A 21,345-nucleotide genomic window follows, 5' to 3' on the forward strand; every position below is an offset into this window, starting at 1 on the left:
TGAAAATGAAACCTTCATCCAGTGCTTGTAGGAATGCCAAATGGTTTGATGTTTTTTGAAAATAGTATGTACATTTTTTGAAACACCTAGGGTTGCCTTTTCATATGACCCAGCAGCAATTCCAATTATTGGTGTTTAACTCAAGGATGCAAGAACTCTATTATGAAATAAAATTTAGCCTACTATGTTCACTGCAGCATTATTAACAATTCCCAAAATCTGGAAGCAACTTTAGTGTTCCATACAAATAACTGAATAAAGAAACTATAGCAGATATAGACCGGAAAACTACTTTTCTTCGTTATAAGAAAAGACAAAATCATACAATGTAATTTGTGGCTACTTAGATAGATCTGGAGAGTAACATGCTGGGTGAGATATATCAGTAGGACAGAGACAGATATAGTATCACTTCTTGTGCATGTGGGATATAATAAGGAAATAACATATGGTTAATGCGGTACATTCTGAGAATGCATATACAGAAGGGAGTTTATCATGTTGTGGACTAAATGGGGGTAGATTATGGAGTAGACACAATGGTAGAGTGTGTGGTGTTGAACAATGTAAGAAATCTTATTATTAATACTTCTATTAATCATGGTACCTAAATACTTTCAAAAAATAATAAGTGCATTCCCATGCTTCTGAGGGCATTTTTTGAACTTCTGGTTTATTTTCCTGAATATGATTTACTACTTTCAGAGTTTGCTGCAAGTATGTCCTAGGACTATTTTTTCATGCTCTCTGGGCTTATTCCTTTCTTTGTTGGAATTGAAGTTAACTTTTTCTTAATATTGGCTTTTCTAGTGCTATAGAAAAATTTTTATGTGATTTTTATAAAAAGATTAAAAAATGATTATTTTAGCCTTATACTAAAAGTTGTTTGTATACTTTAGAAAAAATGTGTATATGAGTTAAATGATACATATACCCAGAAAAATAAAAATGCAGTTATCTATTCATCAATTTATAAGTTGTTCCTTGAGGATTTTGAAGCTAAAGAACATCAATCTCCTTAAGCTTAAAAATTTACTTGTTACCTCTATTTTCTCTGTAAGTACAACATTCAAGAACTCACTCTAAAACCATTTGAACTAAAAAAAAATATGAACTAGACTGAATAAAATGCCTAGCTATTGGGAATTAAATTTTTTTCATGAGTTGATTTCACCAATTGTCTTCTCGTACATAGACAGACTCACTTCAAATTCTAATAAAGTAGGGTGGAGGCAGAAAGGGTACCTCAGTCTTACATATAGGTTATATTCAAATATACTATTTCTACATTAGATATCCATACTCCCTACAAAAAATACTTTAATTTTTTATGCAGTTGTATCAGTTTTAGGCTTAGAAATAATCCTTTGTCTAAAGGAGAAAAAGAAGATATAGACAACATGGAAGGTGATTACAAATCATTAACTAATTAACTGGGGTCATTGCTCCAAAGAGAATAAAGAGACCTCATTTTGCCCACCAATTTCTTTGTACTAGCTCATTACACTTGGCAACTATTTCACTGGGAGATGAACAGCCAACACTCCTTATAAGACTCATTCAGTCTAGGTATTTTGGGAAAGTTATTTGTCACCTTCTCCATTAACATTATATTCCTTCTTCCTAGTTATTTTACCAAGAATTGTCAAAAAAATTGGGTGCTAAATAAGATATTCTCAATATTGTACATTGCCAAAATATTAATTTTTCAAAAATACCAAAGATAGTAACCACTGAGCATCACCAGGTTTGGCTCAAAAAACCCAAAATAAATAAATAAATAAATAAATACCAAAGAAATGAAAGTGTGAAACCTAGCTTCTATATAAGTCATCAGCTATACTGGATAGAAATATGTCACATTCTTTTATTCAGAAGTACATACTTTTATCCAGCAATATATACAAATGCCAGTATTAGTTTTTCCAACATTGTTTTTTTTTTTTGTTTTGTTTTGTTTTACTTTGGGGTAGCTCTCAGGGATGCAGAGGGACTACTCCTGTCTCTGCACTCAGAAATTACTCATTGTGGCACTTGGGGAACTCTATGGGATGTCATTGATCCAACCTGAATCAGCCACATGCAAGCCAAACGCCTATCCACTCCTATCCTATTGCTCCAGGCCCTGGAGTTTTCTAATTTACCTCAGAACTCTGAAAGTAAGTTCTGCTCTGATTTTTTAAAATAAACTGTCTGTGCTGATATAAATTAAAGTAAATACTGAGAAAATTATTTATTCAATTCCCACTAGAAGAACACACAACAATTCAACTGAGTTCATATGTATCTAAATATGTCAGTTTTTTCTGAGAAATGCCAAGTATTATGCTAAAATATAGAATATCTTGGAGATAAAAGAGCATTCAGAACATAAACAGAGAAATATATCGATTACTAAAACATAATTTTAAAGTGCTTCCAGCACATATGAGTCACATTTATATTTTACAGTAATGCAATGTACAGGTCAAATTTATTATAAAGTAATCTTTATATCTATTCGTTATTTACCCTTCAATTGCGTGGCAAAATTACATAGTTATAGTAGAACAAAGAATGAATAAAGATAAAAAAATATATAGTTGATTCGATGTCCCAAAATCTCATATTCTAAAATGATATAGAACTTAGTGATAAGTTCTGCCTTTTGCATAAGCCTGCTTACATTTGGAATCTTTAGCTCAAGGAATTAAATCTGTCATTCTGTGACTTTGTATTTCAGTTTCATACTCAGCCTATAGGTTATTGATCTAATAAGCAGACTCTTCTCCCCCAAATATCTACAGTTGTTTTATGTCCCCCCAACTGATCTATTACAAAAACCTATAAAATTATCCCCTGTGGTGCCTATAACAAATGAACAAACAGAACAATAAAAAGAAACGATATACATGTTTATTATATTTTAATGATATTCTACTGCCTGTACATGCACACCCAAGTGGAAACATTTTAGCCATAGGCATTTCCAGATATACACTTTCTGCCACTCTGTAATACAAAGTAATGGGTAGAAACTTCCATTAACAAAATATGTTAAAAAGCCAACTAGCTATCCATTACAAATAAACAGAGCATTTATGAACTAAGTCATCCTAAATCACTGGATGAAAGTCAGGGTGCAGATATCATTACAAATATTCCTCCTAGGGCTGAATAAATCTCTCTGATTGAGGTTTTATATTATTTCAATAATCTTAAACGGACTACAATGCCTACATAGAAAATTATTTCTTTCTGCTTAGCTAGGAGTTGACAAATGGGGTTATAAATATAATACATGATTTATTTATTTGTTAATCTTTTTAGTTTATACAAACTCACAGATTATAATTGTATATTTTCCTTTCAAAACTGTACTCTTTAGAGCCAAAGCACAAAGGGTTTAATGTACATACTTTGCATGTGACTAATTCCAGCTTGATTCCTAGCACCACAAGAAACTCCTGAACACCAGTGGATGTTGTCTTAAGCAGTGCTTATGAGGAATCTCTGCATGCACACACAAACACACACATATAAAAACATACAAAAAACAACTACACACACAACCTTATAACCATGGTATTAAACCAACTGATCATAGATCTTCATCCTTAGATTGTGTTGCAATTCTAATAAATGCATAACCAAGTATTTGAAAATTATGTGTCAATATTACTAAATGAACATTTACACAATTATAAATGGTTCTAGAAATAGACACATTTTAAAGATAGAGTTTAATTTTCTAAAAAAATACCCTTAAAATAAATTTATAAGTGGGGCAGCTTTTTACATTTTATATTATTGTATTTTATTATTTCATAGAAATGTATTCATTCTGGATGAGTTAATCAATCATAATGGTGAATGCAAAAATGATTACATAATATTGATTCTCTGAAGTGTGTGTGTGAAATTTCCTATTAGATTAGTTTGCTAGTGCTCTAATTTCATACTATTTTGTGCTTATCTCAAAAAAGGAGTGAAATAGGGGCCAGAGAGATAGCATGGAGTTAGGGCATTTGCCTTACATCCAGAAGGATGGTGATTCGAATCCCGGCATTCCACATGGTCCCCCATTCCTGCCAAGGTTGATTTCTGAGCGCAGAGCCAGGAGTAACCCCTGAGCACTGCCCGGTGTGTCCCAAAAATAATAAAAAAAAGGAGTGAAATAATCATCTCTTCACTATGACTGGTATTTTCTCTAATCTGGCAGTTCTTTTTTTTTTTAATTTTTGATGCTTTATTTTATTATAGTTTCAGCCAGGTAACAGCATTAGCATACTTTGTTCTGTCTAAAACCACCACTGCATGATAAAAATTGTAGCCCCCAAAGTGATTCCAGATGTATCCTGTTTTGCAGCTTGTCTTCACACTTATTAGCACAAATCCACAATCCATGGAACTTAGTGACACAGACCTTAAAAAGAACAGCTCCAAAGACAAGCTGTCTTTGCATCAGATACTCAAAATTCAGGATGGTGACCAGATAGCCCGACTTCCACTCAGCAAATATTTCACCGGTTCTGGTGCTGCTATAAATGTCTCCTTTGAGGGGAAGGAATTAAAACCTGTTAAAGGGTGTTCTCAGGACAGATATTCGACCCAATGCCTGCCTGTCCACATAGCCACCATTTTGTCAGAGCTGGGCTATACCCAGCAGCGCACATGTGCAACTCATTGTTCTGAGGTACCAAATCAAAGTGGGGTCCATCAGTGTTAGGCAAACATCTAGGTCTCACCTATCTGGCTAATCTGGCAGTTCTTTAAAGATTTATTTTATGCCAGTTGCATTCTTGGTGAGGGTTAACTTAATTAAACATAGATAACAAAACTATGAGCTGTGCAATTTTTATTTTAGTCTTTATAACTGAGGTCTTTTTTTCTTATTATTTTGGTGCACTGTTCCTGGAGGTACTGTGATACCAGGTCGATGCATGGAATAGATGGAACAAGCTCCTATTCCATTTTCTAGTGCAAAAATCCATTTAATATGCTGTCATCAGATAGATGATGTATCAGATATTAAACTGATAAGAACAGATTCTACACTTAATCTTAGCCAAAAGGCCCAAGAAGTGATAACTGGGAGACTTGTGATAAACAAACCCAGAATGGTGCATTCCTTTTGGTCAATGAAGTGTACTTGAAATATGCAATGGCTAATAATAAGTAAGCATTAAAATACAGTTTGTAATTTTCTTTTTCATCTATCAAAGAATTGTCCCTAGCAATTTTTTACAGCAGATTTTTACTTAGACTACCACCCCCTTTTATTTACGTAGTTTTTTTGAGCCATCCCCAAACATGAACTCAACAATCACTCCTGTTGGGCTTCAGGGACCATAAAGAGTCCTAAGGGATCAAATCCATGTTGGCTGCATGCAAGGCAAGCACCTTGACATCTATTCTATATCTCCAAACCTCAACTACCCATTTTCTAGAAAAGTACTCAGTAGCCCCTGGAATCTTCTTTAAGAAAACAAAAAATCCCTCAATTTTGCTTATAGCTGCTAAGCCACTCTCCCCAGAAATTTCCTAGTGATGCCTGTTAGATTTGTCTCACCTAGATTTGAAAACACTGATCTAGGAAAAACACCCAATACATATGTACAGGATTAATATATATATAATGTATATTTATGTGTATTTTTACATACATTTCTTTTTTAAATAAAATCTTTATTTAAGCATCATAATTACAAGCATGAATGTAGTTGGGTTTTAGTCATAAAGAGAACACCCTCCTTCGACAGTGCAACCTTCCCACCACCCCTGCCTGTATTTGAGACAGGCATTTTACTTCTCTCACTCATTAACATTGTCATGCTAGTTGTTGGTGTAGTATTTCCCTAACAGCATTCACAACTCTTTGTGGTGAGCTTCATATTGTGAGCCAGTCTTTCCGGCCCTTAAACTCTAATGTCTCTGGCCTTATTACAATAATGTTATTTTTTTAAACCCACAGATAAAGTGAGACTATTCTGTGTCTATATTTCTCCATCTGACTTATTTCACTCAGTAAAATAGATTCCATGTACATCCATGTATAGAAAAATGTCATGACTTCATCTCTCCTGACAGCTTCATAATTTCCATTTTGTATATATACCACAGTTTCTTTAGCCATTCATATGATGAAGGGCATCTTGGTTGTTTCCAGAGTTTGGCTATTGAAAACAGTGCTGCAATGAATACAAAATTAACACACAAGTATACACCAATAGTGATAGAGAAGAAATGGACATTAAAAAACAATCCCATTGGGGCCGGGTAGGTGGCGCTGGAGGTAAGGTGTCTGCCTTGCAAGCGCTAACCAAGGAAGGACCGCGGTTCGATCCCCCGGCGTCCCATATGGTCCCCCCAAGCCAGGGGCGATTTCTGAGCACATAGCCAGGAGTAACCCCTGAGCGTCAAACGGGTGTGGCCCAAAAACCAAAAAAAAAAAAAAAAAAAAAACAAACAATCCCATTCACATAAATGACACATAAATATATCTTGGAGTCAATATATCTTGAAATATCCTGGAGTCAACTTAACTGAAAAGGTGAAGGATTTTATATGTATTTCTATATATATTATATAGACAGTAGATGCTAGAATGGCTAGGAATATGAATTTATAATCCAGGGTTTATTCTGTGATATAGTCTTGATAATTTTGGTGTTAGGGAACTAAATATTGTAATTATTTTGTGCTGGGAGTCCCCACACTACATTTGGTATAACTTGACAGCCAGGTGTTTCCTCATATCAAATTTGGAACTTCATGTATATTAGGCTTATCTTTCAGGCTTTGAGCTATATCTGTTGCCCTTGTCCTACTTAATTGTTATTTTTCTTTCTGAGAAGATTGGTCTTGGGCCTACAAGGAGTAGTTGATCCCAAGCTTCTCTGTGTTCAAATTTCTTTAGTTCTAATTTTTATGCATCAAAAGAAGAACTACTTGCTTTATAGCATAGAACCTTTCTTAACTATTTATTGATGCTAGTTAACATAATTATTTTTATTATTTTAATTATTAAGTATAATAAATTATTCCTAACTCAAGGAAGACAGTAATGGGTTAGTTACAACGTCCTTTTTGAAAGTGAGTAAATAAACTCTGTACTCATTCCTATATATTTGGACTGAGCTAAGATCACATTGTGATTGTAAGAATGATTTTCTTATACCAAATAGCTTCATTTGCCAAAGGGCTTCTTAGCATTTAATTTAAAAACAAACAAAACCTCACCTTCTTTAGCTAGTTCTAGAATTTTTTTCTACTTAGCTCAGAATTAAATCTTGAAGTAAAAGTACAAAGATATTCATAATTATGGTGCTTAAATAAAGATATTATTTTAAAAATAAATAAATAAATCTTAAAGTAGTTTCCATGGCTGTTCTAATTACTTTTAGATAATAAGAATGATTTCTCACTGTGACTGGAGAGATAGTCAAATGGGCGAGAGCAAAGATCTTGTATATGTGAGGAGATTCCTCCTGAGATTCTGCCTTTCCCACCCCCAGTACGATGTTACCCTAGTGGCCACACAGTACTCCTTAAATTAAAATAGTTAAGTCCACACAACTGTGTGTGTGGTCACCACACTCTGGAGTACTGCTGCAGAACCCTTCAAAAATGCCACTTATTTTTCTACTTGTACTGGTAAATCCATAGGAGTTTAATTTGTAACTTTCTCCCCAGGCTTAATTATCACATAGACTGTTTTTCAGACTGCATTAACCAAAGAGGAGACCATCTGATAACATTCTTATTGCTTCGGTCTAGGGAGGCTTCAATATTTGTCTAAATATTTAGAAATTATAACTTATTAAATATGGGAAAACTATTCTCTCTATTTATTATTATTATTATTTTAATATCTTTATTTAAGCACCGTGTTTACAAATGTGATTGTAGTTGGGTTTTAGTCATAAAAAGAAGACCCCCCTCATCAGTGCAACATTCCCACCACCAATGCTCCCATCTCCTCCTACCCCTGTGCCTGTATTCGAGACAGGCATTCTACTTCCCTCACATATTGACATTGTTATGACAGTCTTCAGTGCAGTTATTTCTCTATATTTCTAACAATATACATGACTAGATGTATTTAGAAAACTCAGTTACATCGGATCTCCATAATACAATATGAAAATCCTGAAAAGATTTAGAAACCCAGTTTTTCTCACATGATTCACATAACTAAGATCTTTCACAAATTCAATGACCACATCACGATAAGTCCCTAAACTGAGTGTGCACACTAAAACAGCAGTCTATTTCTGTCCCACCATGACAGAGTAGACAGATTCAAAATAAAAAGCCTATATTAGCCCTAAAGTTATGTTGGGGCTGTTTGAGCACAGTCGCAGTCAAAAAGGGAAAAATTTATAGCCAGGAAGTACTCTACCTTGTGTAATTAACACCTTTGACAGCAGTCAAGAGAAAGGTTGCCAACTAACTTAAAAGTGCAGGAGAGAGAATCGTTCTTGCATTGTCCAGAGAAAGAATAAGGAAGTCTTAAAAATTATAGTCTTCTCTATCATTTGAAGTCATTCTCTACTCTCTAGTTGTATTTTCACTTTCAGGTCATTTCTTTGATGAGGTAATTGTTTTCGTACATGGTCTTGTTTTAAAGTGTTAAGTCTGGAACTCAGGATCCGCCACTGAAAAGACCACCAAGAAGGCAGGCAGTAATGTAAATGCAAAGTAGTTTATTCTAGCATGCTGGGATCCAATATCTTCTAAGAAATGAGAACCCCAAGAATGGCTCACATGTCAAATTTAAAGGGTACACGGGGCTCAGTCTAGAAGATCCCTGCCTCAGGGTATTGATCTTTATATTTATTTGTCCTTAGTATAAGATTGGGCTTGCGGCAGAGAGAGCATGGAGGTAGGACGTTTGTCTTGCATGCAGAAGGACAGTGGTTTGAATCTCAGCATCCCATATGGTCCCCAGTACCTCCCAGGGGCGATTTCTAAGCACATAGCCAGTAGTAACTCCTGAGCGCTGCTGGGTGTGACCCAAAAATACCAAAAACAAACAAACAAACAAACAGATTGGGCTAGGATTGGTTGTAGTTCAAATATAGCATGAGACAGACAGCTGGGTGGGCTGCACCCCCAGACCCAAGATGCTGTGTCATCTGGTTATCTGTCCATTGCTGCAAACACAGGGCGTGGTTGTCAGCTGGCCATCTGTAAGATGCTGTTTACCCTTACATGGATGCATTTCCTTGTATTTACCCCTTGAGTCTGGTTCCAAGAACTGGCCTTTCTTCTGGGCCTGTCATGGCTGTAATTAGGCTCACAGCAGAGCCAGGTTTATAGCACTAAACTTCCTCAAGCAAGCAGAGTACAGAAGCCAAAGCAATGTTATCTCTAAAGGCACACCATATTCCAACCTCAACATTTAGGTTTAAGTTAATTCTAAATTTTAGATAATAACCAAAGTAGCATTAGTGAAGCCTGAGTGTGGCAGATATGTTGTTGTGTTCCTTCTTTCCTGGGGCTATATTGTATGCTCTTTGAAGACTTCTTAACACTGAAAATCCCTTACCTCTAGCAGATTATTTTATTGGTCTTCATGCTCTGCTCCTTTGTTCCTTCTGATTGATCAATACTCAGCTGGGTCAGGCATTGCTGAGTTTTCCCTTTAACTCAATTTCTGCTTAAAATAATATGCTGCTTAAATTTGAGAGGTATGTATGAAAATGAAGTAAGACCACAGGTATCCCACAGTCTTCTAAAAGCAGAGTCTATTTCTCAAGCTATTTATCTTTGTTTTACAACAGGTGTTGAAAATTCAGTCTTTACCTCTTATATTTTGTTATTATTGTTTCAATTTGTTTGTTTCAATCAGGTATGAAAACAGTAAGTAATTGCATGGAAAAAATCATTGCATAATAAAAGGAAGACATTGCATTTTATTACTTTATGGTCTCTCATGATCTCTTTTAATCAGTACCAACATACTCCAGATCGATTAAGTACTTTTAAAATAAAATATTTTAAAGAGAAAAAGAATAGTTTGATTTTAAAAGCCACCAAGTCTCTTGAGTTTTGTACTTGAGAACTATTTAAAAATAATGTTGGGCAAATAATTTGAACTTTGAAAGTTGACTAAATTCAAATCTTAAAAATCAAATCAGGCCCCAAATTCCCAAAAAGCAGAAAAATGCAGAAATATTTATTTAAAATTGTTATTTAAATATACTCTACATCATTCAAAAATATCAAAGCACACATTAAAGCAAAAAGACTAATAGTGAAAAATTAAAATATTTCTCTTTAATTCAACTTTTTTAAAGGTAAAAAAAATTCTATAATCCTGGATTAAAAAATATCATTTACATTCTTCTAAGTCTATACAGGGAGAGAGAAAGAAAATGTAAAACATCTTATGCTTTATGAGTCTAAATGATCATTTAAAATTAGATTCCAATAAGACATAATATAAAAGAAAATATGACATTTTCATGCTTTCTTAAATTTAACTTACAAAATTATTAGTCAAAACAGTAATAGATATACTTAAAAAGTTATAGTTTGGGGCCGGTGAGGTGGCGCTAGAGGTAAGGTGTCTGCCTTGCAAGCACTAGCCAAGGAAAGACCTCAGTTTGATCCCCCAGTGTCCCATATGGCCCCCCCAAGCCAGGGTCAATTTCTGAGCACTTAGCCAGGAGTAATCCCTGAGCATCATATGGGTGTGGCCCAAAAACCACCCCCCAAAAAAGGTTATAGTTTAAGAAATATCCTAAGCAGATTAGATGTAACTATATAATTTAGGTAATATTCACCCTAGAATATCTATTTATTAAATTTAAGGTAATACAAAAATAAAACAATAGCACGAAAACCTATATTATCTATGGAGAAAAATTGCACATGACATAGTTTAGGAAAAAACTAAAACAAAAACGTACAGATTTACAATGAACTTTATCCTAAATGAAGACACAAAATTGATGTGGAAAATACTGGCTATATTGTTACACAAATAATCCCTTATCATCTTCTAAGTGGATATCATTGTCTACTCAATTCAAATATAATGAAGTTCTGAAATCTGGTGTAATTTCCCTGTTTCTCAAAAGGCTAACTTTAACTCTTATTAATATATTACACAATGAACTTATAACAATATTCTCTTTATATCAACTGGTAAAAAATTAGAATATTTATCTATTTTCAATATATGCACTGCTATTTTCAAGTAGCAGTTGGGAAATCTTGTAGTAAAATATCTTCCTATTAAGAGGTAAAAATAAAATTTCAATTTAAACAAATTGGTAGAATGGAAATAACAGAAAACTAGCATGGACTAATACTGTATTTGAATATTAAGTATGTCTATATCTGATAAGCAAACTCATTCTGAATATTTTATAACATGACAAATCTCTGTACCTCAGAAAAGAAAAACATATGCTTCCCTGAACTTATATAGAATGTGAAATAATATACTGACACTAATTTAGTTGGATCCAGTCTAGTTAAAAATTAGCACCTTTCAAGACAAAATGAATAAATTGATATTACACACACACATACACACACACACACACACACACACACACACACACACACACACCCTGAAGAAGACAGTAAAGTTAGGGTACATATCTTGCAAGACATTCAATTCCTAGCAGCACATACACCAGGAGTGATTCCTGAGCTAAGAGCCAGAAGTAAGCTTTAGCATATTAGATGTAGCTCCAAAACAAACAAACAAACAAACAAACAAAGATTTCACCATAGTGTTTTCTAGGTTTCTGTTATGGTAATCAAACAGTAAGCAAGGATTTATTGAATCACTATTAGTTCATTGTTTATTCATTCACTAACTGAACATATTTTGATTTAAATATGTATAAATTGCAATTCTAGATTATGATCATGAATTGAACATAACTGAAGAACGTGGGAATTATAAGTACAAAAATAAATTGGGCATGATAGAAATTTGTGTGTGTGTGTGTGTGTGTGTGTGTGTGTGTATGTTAGTGATAGAGTGATAGTAATTTCTTGCTAGAATAAAAAGAAGAGGGAATCTTGAGAACCCATCTGCAAGATCTGACTGGTGACCAGCTTATAAACAAAGGTTTTTCCCCTAGCACAAAAAGTCACAATCAGCAAAGGCTGATTGGGGAATGAAAAATTGGGGAGAGGCAAGGAGATAAAGAGGGTGTCCCAGAGGCAGGCATAGAGGAAGACCAGAGGCAAGAGACAGACAGGGAAGAAAAAACTCTGCCCTAGAAGCAAGCAATGGGGAAGGCATGAGGGAAACTAACTTGCTAAATTGGAGACATTGGTTGCAGGAAGTGTGCACTGGTGAAGGGTGTATGCATATGACTGAAATTCAATCATTAACACCTTTGAAACTGTGTATCTCACGGTGATTCAATTAAAGAATTTATTTCAAAAATAATGAGCAGGAGAAATGATTTTTAACTTGGCATAGCATTTACTACTTGATAAAAAATCTGGAAATAATGCAAGAAAATTAGGTTGGGGCTAAACTGAGACATGAGGATATTTGGCTTAGTGTGGGTGCTCCTAACTAACATTCAACACACACGGCTCCACAGAAAACATGCAGCCTGAGCGTTGCCCTCAGGGCTTTTTAATCTAGAAAAAACATGTTAAGGCAAGTGGGACTCCTTTGCCTTTTATTGCTCTTGTGTGTGTATCTTTTACTAGGTGATGTATAGAGTTCCTAAAGCTTAGAATCACAGAACTGAAGCAGAGATTCAGAGCAACTAGTCTGCGAGAAAACCTTCTTCTAGGCCTTCTACTTTTACATTTCACACCAATCATGGATTCTCACCCTTTTCTCCCACAAGGATAAATTTTGGGTGGCATTTGTTTCTAGGTGCTATAGACTTCTGCTTTCCATTATTGCTATTGAAGATTTCTCTGCCAAAGCTACAAGAATTTTCTGTTCACTCGGAAAAGATGTAACATTAAAGCAGACACAACAGGGAAAGGAAGCAGACAAAGGATTATATTGGTAAGAGGGAACACAAAGAGAAGAGACTCTGAGAGAAACATCAGGCTGACTGTAGACCACAAATAATGTCACAGTCTAGGAGAAAAGCAGTAAATGGCTCTCTAGAATATTTTGATGCAAAGAATGGCTCATCACTTCATCTCTCAGACAAAGGAGTTACTCCAGGCAGGATGACATTAAAGTAATCACTATTTCTGGGGACAGATGTAAGTGCTGCATAAATGCTTATAAATAGGTATGTGGATGTGGATGGAATTTCCTTCCAGGTGTATTTGCATTAAGAAAGAAAAAAAAAAAAAGCAGAGGCAGAAGAGCCCAGCATAAACCTTCAACCTCACCCAGTCATTAAATTCTATGTATTTACCATTCTTTGACCAATTTACTCACTCCTCTCTAGGCCTTAACCTCACTTTGTTTTTAATCTATTCTCTTTTTTGCATCTAATGACTCACAGAGTTTCTGATGACAGTCTAATTTTTTTCAGGTGATTCTATTAAAATACACTAAACACCACTTAAAAAGTATCTGAATTTATCTACATAGTTTAAAAATAGTAGGGCATTCCACAAGATAAAAATATTGACACTTTCCAGAGAAGAGGAAAAAAGAAAAAAATAGCATTTCAAACTAATTTTGCAATGGAATTCTTTTAAAGTTTTGTTTTGCTTTGTATTTCACAAATGACTGAGTTCTAAAAATTTGAATTTTTTTGTTACAACTTCCACAAAGATAAACAATATGGATGACAAAAAATGGTAGATATATATTTTTGAGTGGATTAGTTAACAGACTAAATTTTTCAAGTTACCTAAAGAATGGAACACATTGTACTACAAATTATTTTAGAGCTAGAGTAGGGAACACAATAAAATCAAATAGAGTTATTTCTATTAAAAAGCTTAGGAGAGAAATAAAAGTCTTAGCAAGTAGTGCTGAAACAAAATAAAGGGGATTAAGTGGAACTGTGAATAAAGATATGGTTGAAGTCTTAGAAGAAGTTTATTTGCACTAATTACACATGGTGGTCCGGAGAACAAGTTATTATATAAAGAACTAAGAAAGAAACTGAAAAAAAAAAAGGAAGTGAAACTTATAGGTATCTAGGAGAGAGAGAGAGACTACATAAATGAACAAAAATCTAGATGAGGCCATTAGAATTTTTAAATCACGGAACATAAATGAGCACAGAAGGTGTTCTAAAAGTTTCATTGGGAAGTTGATAGCTGAAAAAGCAATCCAATAATGAGCTATTTTAACCTTCTTTTTCTCTCCCCAAATTTTTCCCTTTTCTCCCTCTAACACACCAATTGAGGAAAGTATTATTAGAAGTCTTTGCACTTTAAATATAGGTGCAAATAAATATAAGTTTCTATCCTCTCTCATACAAAACTAACTCAGATAAAATCAGTATTTCTTTTATTTACATGCATTTAGTTTTCTTTTTGGTTTATACTCAGTGGTGTTCAGTGTTTATCCCTGCCTCTGAACTCAGATGTCACTTCTGCTGTAGCTTAGGGGCCATTCAGGATAACAATGATATAATTTGGGATGGCTATGTGTAAGGAAATTAACTCTACTTTTAATACAATTGCTCCAATACCCATCAACATTTCTTTTAAAACTATTTTGTCCTAATATAATTAAAGAAATTATTTTGAAAATAAAATAAATAAAAGTATAGTTTATGAATGTGCACAAATTATAATTGCTTAGATACTTTTATATACATTAAAATACCTGGATATTACAAACCTAAAGCTAAAAAGTAAGCAAAGCCCATGGTAATTTCAGCTTTATACATAAAAAAATCAATATTTAGCAAATTGTTTGATATAACATTAGTTAGAATAGAAATAATTATAATTTGAGTCATACATTTACATTTTTGACTTTTAACAAACATACTTTCTTCCAAACGAATATTTAAGCACTCTAAGTTCACATACAAAAGCAGAAACAATTTTTTACTTGCCACTCAGTGGTTATTTTTAAATATAGTTGGAAGGAAAATTCTTATTTAAAATACTTTTAAGTTAAAAAATACCTTACAAAGTAATTAAAACCTTTTGAATATAATAATTTCTAAATAATTTACTGATTTAAGTTTTTCCATATATGTAGGCAAATAGATGATTGAAGAACAAGTTAGGAACACTAATAAATAAAATAAAAAATGAACTAACAGATGAATAAACACTAATAAATAAAATATCTGTTGATTATAAATTATAATTAGCAAGTATCCACTTGATGAAATTTTAATTTTCATATTTCTTATTAATTTGTAATATTTTTAATCAAAATCAATTTGGTATTTTAGTTAGCAATTATTAGGCTATTAATATAGCATTTAATTACTATGAAAATGTATTATGACTTATCAAATGTTACAAATAATAAAAGCACAATATAGTTAAACATAACTACTGAGTCCTTAAAATATCAATTAAATCAATATCTTAAATAAACTTTCAATACCATATCTGACATTCATTAATATACCTACATATGCATGCATAAACATAGAGCTTTAGAATTCTAGATTCTCTCCTAGATGAGTGTAACATGGTTAATATGATTTTAAAAAGTAGAAACAAATGTCAAGAGCTATGCATATTAGAAATTATAACAATACAGTACCCCAACTTATATTGATATTAAAAACTATAAAAATTCTAATCATTATGTTATTGAAATTCAGTAGCAAAATACAAACATTTATAACTCCAGAGTGCTATCCACTTCAAATTATTTTTTCCATCTATACATGCTCACCAAAGCTCAAGCCCACTTCAAGTAGTCAAGGCCACCACTGATCCCGTCCAAATTATCATTTACTAGAGGCTAGAATTGGTCACCAAACCAAAAGCAGTTCATGATAATATTGTGCTTTCCATCCTATTAATGCTACCTCTACAGTTACAACAAAAGGCCCTGTCTATGAGAATTTGGCTCCCTCTCAGGCTCCTGCTGTTCATTCACCACACTCCATTCACATCTCTTAATTCTCTAATATTTGCCACGCCCTTTTGTTTACTTGATTGGTCCCTTATTTTACTTGTACTTCTGCTCCAAGATTAGAGTGAAAAAAGTTCTTAGGCAATGCTCTAAATAGAAATCAAACAACTCTGCTTTAGAGTCCTTTTCCTTGGGACATGCACAATTACTTGATAACATGTACTGCTACCTTATGTCTTTTAATGGAATATTTATTAGTACTAGTAGCTTTTGGTGTTGGGCCACATCTGGTGGGACTCAGGCTCACACCTGGCTCTAAGTTCAGGGTTCACTCCAGGAAGGCTCTAAGTACCATACCAGGTGTTGATTATTTTTTAATTTTTTAAATTTAATTGCTTCACGATTTTGCTTGTCATCCTTGCGTAGGGGCCATGCTAATCTCTGTATCATTCCAGTTTTAATATATGTGCTGCCGATAATTTAACCTGAGTGGTCACCTGCAAGGCAAGCACTCTGGCTGCTAACTATCACTCCAGCCTCAATTTTGATTTTGATGGTGATTATTCACATAAATTTGTAAAAAATAAATGCACAGAGAGCCCATTACACTGTCTAGTATCCCTAAATACTTAGTATTTTGAAAACTTATAAAAGCACATCTAAAATATTAATATTATTACAACAAATAAGCCATATTGACTTCTCCCAGTTTAGTAGTGCTTTCTCATTTGTTGTGTGTTTTTCTATACAATTTTTATCAGTTATTATGTTTTTTTGTGAGAAACCAGCTCACTGTAATTGTGACATTTTAAAATTGTACAAGTGTTTCTGACTTCTGCCCCCCAAAACTTTAAACTAATCACAGGTTTAATGAGTTTAATGCTTACCGCTTCTATATCTATTGTAGTCTATTATCCTAGTCTAATATATTAAATAGTTGCAAAACATATAGATGCTTTCTACTGTCATTATATAATGAATTTGCATCTACTCTATCTAAAACACTAGAAATGTCACTCTACCTTTCATTTCAAAATACATTTACCATTTTAAGAATTCTATCGTAGAGGCTACTATCTTCTGGGATTATGTTTTGTTTTGTTTTGTTTTGTTTTGTTTTTTTTGGGCCATACCCGGTGACGCTCAGGGGTTACTCCTGGCTATGCGCTCAGAAGTTGCTCCTGGCTTGGGGTACCATATGGGATGTCGGGGGATGGAACCGCGGTCCGTCCAAGGCTAGCACAGGCAAGGCAGGCACCTTACCTCTAGCGCCACCGCCCGGCCCCTGGGATTTTTTTTTACCCTCCCAACCGACCCCTCATTCGTCTTCTGAGATTTTTTAACTTAATTTAATTTTATAGATATCCATATAAGTTGTATATAGCAGCAGATACTTCCTTTTCATTGTTAATTGTATTTCTTTTTAATCAATCACTTTAAAGTAATTCAGTTATTGAAACACAACAGGGCTGACTTTATTACCCAGTTAATCTATTACTACAAAAACACTATGGATACCCACACACAACATTTTATATTGGACTTAGGTTTTAATTAATTAAAACATTAATTAAGGCATTTAATTAAATGTGTACAAGAACAATTACTGGTGATTGCATATGTAACAGATTCCTATTCTTTTGTTATAAAGGAAATTATATAATACCAAAGTCTTGGCCACTTTGCTCAATGTTATGCTACAATGTCCAGAATAGGGGCTGGACATAGAAGATTGAATTAGTATATATGTATTGGATGAGAGACAAGGAGTCAGAATCTTATAAAGATGAATCACCATATAGTGAATATTATCTTTAATAATTTACAGAAATGGATTCTTCCATAAAAAAATAAGAGATATTTGACTAAAGCACCTACCAAATCCTGAATTAATGGCATATTCAGAATATAAAATTTACCAAAAAACTGGAAAAATTTATGGAGTCCTCATATATATTAAATATGCAAATTAATTGAAATAGAGCCACCACCACTCTAAGAATAAAATCCCACCAGATTTTTAGAAACACATATTTAGAGAACAAATTGGTAGATAGTTGGACATGGTAGGACATATGCATGATATGGAGGGGTAAAAGGAGACAAGATTCCATTTGAGAAATAGGTTAAATCCTGGGATATAATGTATGACATGCCTCGTTTAAAGTGATAGAACTCCACTGAACATTTGAGAGTTCTTATGAGATTACATCTTAAATTTTTCCTCTCAAGAAAAATATATTATGATCTGAAATGAATATAATGTTACCAGTCAATTCTATCTCAATTGCTGCCTTATGGCAGGCAGAGTAAGCATCTGTGTTTAGAAAGGGATCTAAGAAGTTCAAGGAAAATCCCCAAGACAGAAGGGCATTTAAAATGTCTGTATGTGCCTTCAATGCTCCTTCAGAGCACATGCAGTTTCAGCTATCAGGGTGGCAGCCAGGAAAAAGGAATAGCAGCCTTCAAAGAGGGACCAGCAAGAGAGCCAGAAAGCTGGAACTCATTTCTAAACACAGATAATGGCCTGGTAAATCCTAAATTATTAAAAAAAAATGATACTGTATAAATAAATATCTTCTCACTTGACTGAGGTAGGCAACAGAAGAGAATGAGCTCCTATGTGGTTAACTGATATGACACATGGTAGTTAAGAGCAACAAGAAATTGCTGTTAATATGACCACAAGCTGTGAGATAGGAAATTTGGATCCAATGTAAAATATGTTTAACTATATCTGAGATACTATTTGAATTTCCAGAGACAGCTTTATAAAAGAAATCATTTCTATACCCATCCTCTATTAGCATAAATTAACGTTTTTATGAGCCTAACTTGAGGTAAAATTTAACACATTTCCCCCAGAGTATATGCTTTTAAAAACAACCAATTTTCTCTTAATAATAATAATCAGAAAAAATCTTAATTTATTTAAACTAACAATTTTAAAATATCTTTCATTTATAGCATAAAGTATAACAATTCAACAAATCATAAACTTTGAGCAGTTTTCAATCACTATTTGAACAGTATATGAACAGTATTTATGTGTAAGTATTCTGTTATGTCTGCTTGGACAATGAAGCTCCAGAAAGAGGGATAACAAAAAAATAATAATGCCTTGGAAGTCTGCTACTGCATATAGATAAAGGGATAATGTATTTTTAAAAGAGTAAGCTAATATCTCCCTCCAGCTTGAATATTTCAATCAATTAGGTGTTCTTGCTAAAGATGATTTTCACCATTTTAAGCAAAGGTTGCATGACAAAATTCAATAAGGCTGAAGATGAAACATTTAGTTTGGGATTATATTTGTGTATTCTAAGCTTCATTTCTCTTTAAGTATTTCTTTGCATAGTTTCTTTGAGGCATTGTCATTCCTCACAGTATGGTTTTAGAACTCAAATTCCAAGCCTTGACTGAACATTAAAATCATCTAGGGAGGTTTAAAACTCTTAATGCCCAGACCATAACCACAACCAATTAAATCAGATTCTTCCATGTGGGAGACAGATATTGTCATTCTTATAAAGCCCCAGATAATTCTAATGTACAGTCAAGGGCAAGAGCCAGAGTTCTAGGGCCATTTGTATAGATTTCCCTAGAGTTCTTGTTAATAATCATACCTATATACAAATTATATCTATTAAATTAAAATTTCTATGGGTAAGCATCAGCAATCTGACTATTTATCTGCAATAAAAGAAGATCCATTAAGCACAGCAAATATGAGGACTCCATTGGCTTTAAGAGTAAATAATTGACTGATCTGAAAGTTCCTAGTAATTAGGAAAATTTGTATCCTAGTTGCAATCAGAAATCCCTTGGGGGAACCCATAGTTATATTATAGTGGGCAAGATCATTTATTTGTACGTGTCTATCATGGGTTAAAACGCTAGCACCCATAGTCCCCTGCGCTATAGCATAGCAGTACGGTGTTTCCATTGCATGCAGCTAACCCAAAACGACCTGGATTTGGTACTGGCTCCAATATCTAGTTCTGATTCTTGGCTCCCATATGGTCACCCGAGCCTGCCAGGAGCAATTTCTGAGTGCAGTACCAGGAGTAAGCTTTGAGCATTGCTTGGTGTGGACTCAAAACAAAACAAAATAAAACAAAAATAATAATGATTTTCATCAACTTGCATGTAAGTCTTCTCCATGTACAATTATTTTATTTGAGGAAATATTTTACATTAGCTGTTGTAGTCTAAATATTTGTGTTCCTTCAGTACCAGGGAATATTCCAGATAGAAAAGGGTAAAGTCACTTGCCTTGTTCACAGCAGACAATATTTTAATCTCTGGCACTATCCAAAGCCCCTACTACAGTCAGGACTTACCCCAGAGTAAAAAATTAGAACTAAATCTTTTTAAAGATATGAAGATGTTGTCATGAGAACTTGACTTAGACCTCAATTGATCAAACAAAGACCATTCAACTCTGAACTCCAGATCCCAAACTTAGAAATGACACAGTTCCATGCAGCAGCACCAGGAATCAAACTTCCCTCAAGGGAGACCTTAATACAGCTCTGGCAAATTTCTCCAGGGTCAATTCTTATGAAAACAATGAGAAAAAAGCAACAACCTGATCTAAGGGTAGGTTGCCCTACATTACCAGCTAATAGTGAAATGAAAAAATAAGACCCTCCATCATAGGATATGTGCAAAATTCAAGATCTGTAATTTTAAGAGCCTGAATACAACAACCACCACTGAGCAGAACTTTTCCTCAGACCATAAAAGACTTTCTCCTATGCTTTGTCCTAGGATCTGTGCAAAAACCAAGATCGCTTATTACAGAAAACTGACTTTGACAACCATGTCTGAGCAGAACTTTTCCTGGAACCATAAAGGAAGACCTTGGGAATTAACAAGTAATATTCCCAGAGCTTATAGTTGGTCTCATGACAGTGTGCTTCAAGGGTGGAGGGAGATTGACAACTAAAATAAACCTGGAGCCTATAGTCGGTCTCATGACAGTGTGCTTCAAGGGTAGAGACACACTTTCTCTTAGGCCAAGGAATTTTCTTTCTAATTTCTCCAACATTTATTACATCTTTACAGAAACAAAGCAAAAGAAACTTGCCACATCTGCCCCCCCACCTTATTTTCTTTTTTTAATTTTATTTATTCCTTTTAGATAGATTTTTCTGCCTTTTTACAAAATTATAGGACAGGAATCATCTTGTTCTGCCTCATATTTCTATGGAGAAAAGTCCAGAGAGTGCTCAAAGAACTCAAAATTGAGCTGCCATTTGACCCAGCAATTGCTCTCCTAGGTATCTACCCCCAAGTTGGAAGAACATTCATCCCAAAGTATGTGTGCACCCCACTATTTATAGCAGCACTCAGTATAATAGCCAGGTCTTGAAACAAACCTTGATATCCAACAACAG

At 34.0% G+C, this 21,345-nt stretch overlaps 1 protein-coding gene and 2 non-coding genes across 3 annotated transcripts in view; all 3 read right to left on the reverse strand.

Annotated features, from left to right (window-relative positions):
- EDIL3 (EGF like repeats and discoidin domains 3) overlaps positions 1-21,345 on the reverse strand; it is a 501,725-nt gene that overhangs the window by 230,770 nt on the left and 249,610 nt on the right. The gene's annotated exons all lie outside the window — the stretch shown is intronic.
- Positions 4,878-5,068, reverse strand: LOC126002918 (U2 spliceosomal RNA). Its single transcript, XR_007493515.1, has one exon. It is a non-coding gene; the product is annotated as a U2 spliceosomal RNA (small nuclear RNA).
- On the reverse strand, positions 16,325-16,428 carry LOC126002342 (U6 spliceosomal RNA). Its single transcript, XR_007493079.1, has one exon. It is a non-coding gene; the product is annotated as a U6 spliceosomal RNA (small nuclear RNA).

The sequence above is a fragment of the Suncus etruscus genome, chromosome 2 (genome assembly GCF_024139225.1).
Source record: "Suncus etruscus isolate mSunEtr1 chromosome 2, mSunEtr1.pri.cur, whole genome shotgun sequence".
NCBI classification, from domain to species: Eukaryota; Metazoa; Chordata; class Mammalia; order Eulipotyphla; family Soricidae; genus Suncus; species Suncus etruscus.